Source organism: Humulus lupulus, chromosome 3, assembly GCF_963169125.1.
Source record: "Humulus lupulus chromosome 3, drHumLupu1.1, whole genome shotgun sequence".
Lineage (NCBI taxonomy): Eukaryota > Viridiplantae > Streptophyta > Magnoliopsida > Rosales > Cannabaceae > Humulus > Humulus lupulus.
Window position 1 is genome coordinate 225710365 of NC_084795.1, and position 9730 is coordinate 225720094.

A 9730-nucleotide genomic window follows, 5' to 3' on the forward strand; every position below is an offset into this window, starting at 1 on the left:
ATGAATAAATAAATAAATATAAATTGATTAGATTTGAATTTTTGGTTCAAAAGATACCCAGAACTCAGTCAAAACATTCAGAAACAAATTTAAGTTGTTGAGGGCTATTTCTAATTTAAATCCAGAAATTTCAAAAAACTGGCTCCAGGAGCCGATATATCGCCTACCCTAGGCGATATATTGCCCCTACCAGTTGCTGAGTAGAACATGATCCTAACAATTGCTGGAAGGTTCTAGAGCTTCTAGATTCATCCATTATTAATTAATTCATCTAAAATCCATAAATCCTTAAAAAAACAAGCATGTGACAAGTGTCATGCTCTTAATAATTCTATCAAAATCTTAGGTTTTAATAAATAATATTTTTAGGACCAACTATATTAGTCGAACCTTATGTTATAATTAATATTTCTAAACTACTACTACTATACCAGGGTTGCCACCACATAGAGAGATTGAATTTGTGATAGAATTGGCACCAGGGACTACTGCTGCTTACTACTATACCAGGGTTGCCACCACATAGAGAGATTGAATTTGTGATAGAATTGGCACCAGGGACGGAGCCAGTGTCTAGAGCACCCTACAGAATTGCCCCAGCAGAGTTAAAAGAATTGAAAGTATAGCTACAAGAGCTGTTAGATTTGGGTTTTATCAGACCTAGTTTCTCACCATGGGGTGCACCTGTTTTGTTTGTGAAGAAGAAAGATGGTTCTCTGAGGATGTGTATTGATTACAGATAACTGAATAAGTTAACAATTGTTGATGGCAGAAACTCATCAACGATATATGGATGGAAAACTCAAAGCTTGTTACAAGAAATACGTAGATTGAACTTAGGAAAAACTTAAGAAAGAAACATGCAGAACAACCATGGAGGACAATCTTGTTTATGGCTTTACTCTCTCTCTCTCTCTACAATGAATTTTTCCAACCCCCACATTTGAGGGGTTGAAGCCTATTTATAGATGGGATCTGGTGGCCTATGATACAAGGTGGTCCCAAAGGACAAAATCGTACGTTTGTACTCTGTTAGAGTAGTGGTGCATGGTGTAGAGGAGCAGAGGATCATGGTGTCGGGTGAAGGGACATGGTCAGATGTATGCAGGTCATGCCACCACTCCTTGCACTGAGTCATACCACCACTACTTGTCCGACAATGATGTCAAAACCACGCCTTTGTCTCCCCAGGGTCGTACATCTCGTACTTATTCACGTGCCTCGTACCTGAAGGTCCTTCTCATGCCTCCAAAATGTTGGGGTTTTATGCCCTAATTAAAACCCATTTTATTATCAATAAAAGAATAGAAATCATTTTTTTACTTGGTCAATCACTTTGCTCACATGTTTTATTTTCATGATTATTTATTTAATATAAACTTCTATTAATTCCTGAGCATATAGCTAATCGTATTTATAGTGACGTAATAACAGTGGAATATAAATATGATTATATGTTCAAAATAAGTTAGTCCTAAGATTAGATAGTGCATAGGATTTACACTGACTTGCCAATCTACGATATGATCTACTTACACATTGTGGTGTTATGTTCATTCCAGAACATTAGCAAAGTAGATAAGATCGGATGTATTTGTTACATCGGACAGGACCGATATTGACAGTTTATAAGATAAGTAAGCATACTATTATTATCTATTCTAGTCATATCATATAGTTGACCATAGGTCAATTCAATCTCTATTCTAAGTGGTTAGTATTCTAACTAATTGTATTATTTGAGTTCTTTGACTTGTTCGTTACCAACTTACCCTATGAACTAGCCCATACTTACATCTTGGGAACTCAGTAGTATAATTGAGTGGGAGTGTTAATCATAGATATGAACATCTATTGCTTCTGATGCAGAAGTGAAACGATGGTTTCCTTTAAGTTTGGTTCAAGGTGTTAAATGATAGAGATCTCATTTCAGTAATTAAATTAGTTTACCGAATTATCATTTACAAGGAACTAAGCGTTTTAAGGATAAAATACAATGAGGGTTAAAACAGTATTTTAGTCCTATCTCATTGTAGACCGTCTATAGAGGATTGAGTGACAATTATTATCTATCATATATATAGGGATATTTCTATATTACCTTATTATTCCTAATAATAATAGTAATATAATAATAACATCATAATGATGATAGGATTTCATTTAGCTAAATATCTAACTTACCAAATTTGAAAAAATCATTTTCAAATTATTAATTAAATAAATAAATAAAATAAAAGCACACTGATACAATATCAGTATATGTAGTACATGCATGGCACAGTCTATGGACTGTGTCTGTTAGTGTTTTATGCCCTAATTAAAGCTCAATTTGTTTGTAATCTCATTTATTATCAATAAAAGAATATAAATCATTTTTTGACTTGGTCAATCTCTTTGCTCACATTATTTTATTTTCATGATTATTTGTTTAATATAAACTTCTATTAAATCCCAAGCATATAGCTAATCATATTTATAGTGACGTAACCACAGTGGAATATGAATATGATTATATGTTCAAAATAAGTTAGTCCTAAGATTAGTCAGTACATAGGATTTACACTGACTTGCCAATCTACGATATGTTATACTTACACATCAAAGTGTTATGTTATTTCTAGAACATTAGCAAAGTAGATAAGATCAGATGTATTTGTTACATCGGACTGGACCAATATTGACAGTTGATAGGATAAGTAAACATACCGCAATTATCTATTCTAGTCATATCATATAGTTTACCATAGATCAATTCAATCTCAATTCTGAGTGGTTAGTATTCTAACTGATTGTATTAATTGAGTTCTTTTACTTGTTCATTACCAACTTACCCTACGAACTAGCCCATACTTACATCTTGGGAACTCGTTAGTATAATTGAGTGGGAGTGTTAATCATGAACATCTATTGCTTCTGATGAATAAGTGAAACGATGGTTTCCTTTTAGTTTGGTTCAAGGTGTTAAATGATAGAGATCTCATTTCAATAATTACTATAAGTTTACTTCAATATCATTTACAAGGAACTAAGTATTTTAAGGATAAAATACAATGAGGGGTAAAACGGTATTTTAGTCCCATCTCATTGTAGACAATCTATAGATGATGTGAGTGACAATTATGGTTGTAACAATGGATAATTAATAGCATATCTATATTTGTTATAGAGCGTTCTATGAATTCAAGAGTGCAATTCTGAGTCTTTAGTGGAGTCACGAGGAATTAATAAGTTAGTAAATTTATTTGTTAAATTTATGATAACTTATTGGAGCTTGATTTCATAGGCCCATGGTCTCCATTGTACCTTGGATAAAATCATCTAGATAGTCTTAATTAATTGATTTAATTATCAATCAGAATTATCAAAGTTGACTAGGTCAATTTTGGATAGTTTCACAGAGTTATGTAATTTTGAAAAAAAAAAAGAAATTATGGCAGATTTATTAATTAAGATAAATTGGTATCTAAATTAATAATTAACTTTAAATCAAGGTTCAAATTATAAATATTTAATTTGATAAAGGATTTAAATAATTATTTAATTAATTAAATCAAAAGAAAATAATACAGGTCTTGATTTTAAGTCCAATGGGCTTATAATCAAATGGGAAATTTCACGGGCCTAAAGCCCATGATAATTTCGACCTAGGGCTGTAAAATTGCTATTATTTTATTGATTTTTTAATTAAATAAAATGACCTAATTGAGTCTATAAAGAGAGTGCTTAGATAGAAGTCAAGAGAGACGACAGAGAAGTCACAAGTCAGATTTTCTGATAGTTTTTAGATTCTCTCTAAACACAAGTCCTTTTCTGTAATGACCCAACTATTTCTAAGACCTTGGACCATTAAAACTACTAGACATAGCTACTATTTTGGGAATACATACATAAGAAATAACATAATTTATTTAAAACCCCAAATTAAATATTGTGCAAAATACAAGGTAAAATATGAAATATAAAATACAGTATGGGTACCCATTGTTTAATACATTTAAACATAAACTTTAATTGTTTAAATACTAATTGCGAAAATACATCAAAACATAATTCAAAAGACTTAAAAATAATGTCATCCTCGATCATTCATGCAGTCCGTTCAATCCATTCATCCTTAACACACAAGCCAAGCTTCCATGAATCTTTTCGCCTTCCATAATTATTTTCCTACATCATGCTAAAAATAAAGGAATGAGTTTAATGCCCGGCAAGGAAAATCTACTAAAGAAATATATCATAAATTATAAACATATACTATAAAACATTTTATTATAAGAACATATAAGAAATAGGACTACAATATTAATGGCCATTAACTCATTAACATGGCATGAGATAAACCGTCTAGGTCCTCTGTCTACTAATCGAGGTAGGTTAGATCACACGGTAGTATATGATAACCCATCTAGGTCCTCTGTCTACTAATCGATGTAGGGTAAATCATAACTCTAAACCATGACTTGGGGCTTGCTATCTAACCATGTCATATGCCCAAAGACTCCAAAACATATTTATACATATACATATTATAGCATAAAACATATCATAACAAAAACATATAAACACATAAAGTCTATCCTATTTTCCTTACCAAAAACCGGGATATTTGAGAACAAGAACGGGATTGGAACACTCCTAAAAACTAACAGCAAAACCATGAGCATTTCTAAAGAATGAAGATGAAAAGAGAGCTAAACCATCCAATTAGAAACTTATCGAAAAGAACCTTAAGTTTCAAGAAACTTAAATACCTAACCAAGAATCATAAACAAGAGTTAGGATCTGAAAAGAAAATAAAAGAAAACTAAAGAACCATAAAGAACTGAACTTAGGGATAAGAATACCTTGAATGATCTTATGAACTGATCTAAACCTCGATACCGAAATCTCACTATATCTCACTTCCCAAATGTTTAGAAAAGCTTAGAATGATAAAGCTTTTTAACCCAAAGCCCAAGTGTTTCTCTCTATAGTAACCTTAGCAACTTGGAGGCTCTGAAGACTGCTTGAAGAATGAAGAAAATGGCTGAGTACTAGGTCCTATTTATAGAGTTCAAAGAGTTAAACTGACCCCTTTTAATTTTAATAAATAAATGAATATGAAATGAAAAAATTTTGAATTTTCGTTCATCAAACGCCCAGAACTTGGTCAAAATCGTTCAAAGGCGGGTCAAAGTGGTTAAGGCTATTTTTAAATTGAAAAATCCTCAAACTTCCAAAAATGATAGTTAGAGCTGATATATCGCCCCCTATAGGCGATATATCGCCACCCCCATATTCCCGAGCCCCGTTCGATCGTTCGTGGAAAGTCGACGTATTTTCCGTATCTTCCGTAGGTGATAAATCGGCCCCAATAGCTGTGATATATCGGCATACGTTGATATATCAAACACGTATTTGCACTTTTTCAGCTTATTTTGAATTGACAAAACAGCTTTGACTAAGTCTAAACGTGATCATAATAGTTTTTGGAAGGTTCTAGAGCTTCTAGATCTTTCTTTTATTTAAATTGTTCATCAAAAATACTTAAATCCTTAATAAACATGATTATGACAAGTGTCATGCTCTTATTAATTATATATAAACCTTAGGTTTAAAGAAATAATATTTATAAGACTAGCAATATTAATGAAACCTTATGTTATGATTAATATTCTTAAACTATAGGTTAAACTTATAAAATCCATAACTGTTGCTATGAGTTTCCAGCAAATCTCGCTTTGAACCAAAATCCACGGAAACTAACATACTACAAACTAATACTAACTACTACTACTATCTAGCTAAGTACAAATTCTGGGACACTACAATTCTCCCCTACTTGAAAGAATTTCGTCCCCGAAATTTACTTACCCAACAATATCGGATACCGTGCTAACATGTCTTCCTCCAACTCCCACGTTGTCTCCCATTCAGAACTATTACTCCATAGGACCTTGACTATCGTTATACTCTTAGACTGTAATTCCTTCATCCCTCTATCTAGGATGCTAAACAATCATTCCTCGTAACTCAAGTCTTTCTAGAGTGTTATCGTATCGTACTTTAGGACGTGAGATGGGTCTGACACATATCTACCCAGCATCAAGATGTGGAACACATTGTGGCTATATGCTAGAGCTAGCGGTAGGTCTAATCTATATGCAACTGTTCCCACCTTGTCCAATATCTCAAAAGGACCTATAAAATGGGGACTAAACTTGCCCTTCTTCCCAAACCACTTCATACCTTTCATAGGAGATATCTTTAAGAAGAATTGATCCCTGACTTTGGATTCTACATCACGCCGCTTAGCATCCGCATAACTTTTCTATCGGCTCTCAGTAGCGAGCATATGCTTTCTAATCAGCGCTACTGCATCCTGAGCCTCTCTAATAGCTTCAGGTCCAAGAAGTTTCCTTTCTCCTACCTCGTCCCAATGTAACGACAATCGACATCTCCTTCCATAAAGTAACTCATAGGGTGACATCCTGATCGTTGACTGGTAGCTATTATTGTAGGAGAATTCTATCAGTGGCAAATACTTACTCCATGATCCTCCGAAGTCAAGTACACAAGCGCACAACATATCCTCTAAAATCTGTATGGTACGCTCGGACTGACCATCGGTCTGAGGATGAAATGCATACTAAGACTTAACTTGGTACCCATAGCTTGTTGTAAGCTTCCTGAAAATCTCGATGTAAACACCAATCCTCTATCAGATACTATGGTTTTAGGGATTCCATGCAGTCATACTATATCTCGTACATAAATGTTTGTGTATTGATCCCCTGTGTACATAGTCTTGACAGGCAAGAAGTGAGCTGACTTGGTTAGTCTATCTACTACTACCCAAGCTGAGTTGTGCTACTTATTTTTTTTTGTGGTAGTCCTATCATGAAATCCATGGCTATGTCTCCCCACATCCATTCTGGAATACTAAGCGGTTGCAATAAGCCTACAGGGCGCTGATGTTCTGCTTTCACTTGTTGGCATACTAAGCATTTTGACACATACTCCGCTACATCTTTCTTCATTCCTGGCTGCCAATGCAATGCTTTAAGGTCGTGAGTCATCTTGGTCTACCCTGGGTGAACTGAGTATGGGGTATTGTGCGCTTCTTCTAAAATCTTCATCTTAATTCCATGATCATTTGGCACGCATACTCGGTCCTTATATCTCAAGAACCCCTCTATTGATATAGAGAAATATATGGCCTTGCCTTCTTTGACTGCAGCTATGTAAGATACTAATGTGTCATCATGCCCTTGCCCGATCTGTATATGTTCTAACAGATTTGACTGGATGGACAAGTTAGCTAGTTTACCAATGAATACTTCTATTCCGACATTGATTAGCTCTTTCTGGAGCGGCTTTTCTATTCCAGTAACTCTTTCTGCTAGATTCTCGTAACTCTTTCTGCTTAGCGCATCAGCAACTACGTTTGCTTTTCCTGGGTGGTATAGGATTTCGTAGTCATAATCCTTTACTAGTTCTAACCACCTGCGCTGCCTCATGTTGAGCTCCTTCTGTGTGAAGAAATACTTTAAGCTCTTGTAGTCCATATAAATCTCACACCGTTCTCCATAAAGATAGTGACGCCAAATTTTCAATGCAAAGACCACCACTGCCAACTCCATATCGTGCGTTGGATAGTGTTGCTCGTATTCTTTCAGTTGCCTTGAGGTGTAGGCTATCACTTTGTCATTCTGCATCAGCACACAACCTAAACCTTGCTTTGACGCATCACAATATACTACAAACTTGTCATTGGGTGTCAGTACAAAAAGTACTGATGCTGAGTAATGCTTATCCTTAAGCAACTGGAAGCTCTATTCGCATTTATTCGTCCAGTTAAACCTTTCACTACAAGAAAAATTTCTTTCAATAAGACCGGAAAAGTATTATCAAATACGTACTGTAACACTTTTCGATGTGTTAAGGAAAGCGGTGTTATCGTAGTTCAAAGCACTTTGCATAACACTTTTCCATATGTATGGAGAAGTATTATTATATTATCTACCATAATGCTTTTTTTATGTTATTTTAATAAATAGATAAGTATTTACTTAAGAAATTTATAATAGTTTATATAACACTTTTTGCCACTTATAAAATAGTATTATAATATAATTTACAATAACACATTTTTGGCATTATATTAATATGATCTATTTATTATTGTTACTATTAGTATATATAAACTTTTCTCTACCTTTTGTTTAATATTATATTGTATATTGTATGAATTTTTTACTAATATTAAAACAAATTAACAATTTATAAAAATTGAAAATAACTCTTATTAATTAATTTAATAACATTACAAATATTTCAGTTCCAAATGGTGAACCTAAGCACCATAAATATTTAAAGTTATTTCACATCAATTGGAACTCTCCCTATCTGAAATTCAAAAAGGACAATAACACAAACAAATTTTTGAGTAAAACATTCATGAATAATTATTTAAAATGGATAACAACCAACACTTGTCTTGCTTCTATCTGCAAGGCATACAACTGCAATGTGTTAAGATATAAGAGAAGAAAAATTCCAAATAAATTATCTCTATTCTTGATAAGTAGGATTCTAACTCATTCTAGCTTGATGAGGCTCATGTTGATTTTTTTTCACTTCTTCCCTGTCACAAGAAATAAAAAAAAGTAATAAAGCATATCAATTAATTTAAAAACAAATCAACAACAATAAATTTAAGCTCAGAAATTCAAAGCTGTCTTTATTAATTTGTTTAAGAGAACTTCTCCATCTTTTCACTAATCATTGTCCATAATTTATAAACAAAAACAAACAAAATAAACAATAAGAACTAAACTCACATAGGGATAAAGGAGATGAATCTTTAGTGAGCTTAAATAACATAAATTGTAACGACCCAAAATTGCTAATAAGGCTTAAGGGCCTTGATTAGTGTGCCAGGAGGGCATAATTGGTATCTATGTGAATGAATGATTAGATGCATGAGTATATGGCATGCATGACTAAATGAGTATATGAATATGATTAGATGCATGACTATGAGTATTAGTATGCATGTAGGCCCTGGTTAGGTTATAAGGGTATAATTGTAATTTTGGCCCGTTGAGGGCATAAACATGATTATTTGTGATAAATTTCTGAGACCACATTATTATGTGGGTATATTTGCGGTTTTAGACTCAAGGCGATCCTCGTGAGCGATTTAGCGAAAAAGTCACAGTGGGGATTTATACCCTGCTCGGGGGAGCCTAGGGTGTTTTTGGGAAATTGGGAAATATATTGGAGACTATTTGATACTGAGGAAAATAATTGGTGACTAGTTAGGTGTCGGGATGTAAGCGATAATTATTAGGGATACTCGAGGAATTAGCAGGAATTGGGAGTAATGACCAAATTGCCCTTAGAGTGTTTTAGAAGGCTTGATTTAAATGGGAGGGTAAAAGAGATTATTGCCTATTAAGAGATATACTTGTTATATCTGATTATTTGGAGTTAGTGGGAGTTGTGGAAGATTATAGAATCAGAAGGAAGGAAGAGAAGAAGGAAAACAGAGACCTATTTCCTCCTCCATTCGGTTGGCCATCTCTCCACCATTTCTTGTGGCTGTTGGAGCTGGAAACTCAGGGAAAAGGCTAAGCAAGGTCTTGGAGGCTTTGATTCTTGGAGGTGGTTGAGAAGCTAACTGGAAATAGCAGCTAATTAAGGTAAGGATTAAGGGTTTTAACTGAATTTTCCTAGGTGTGTT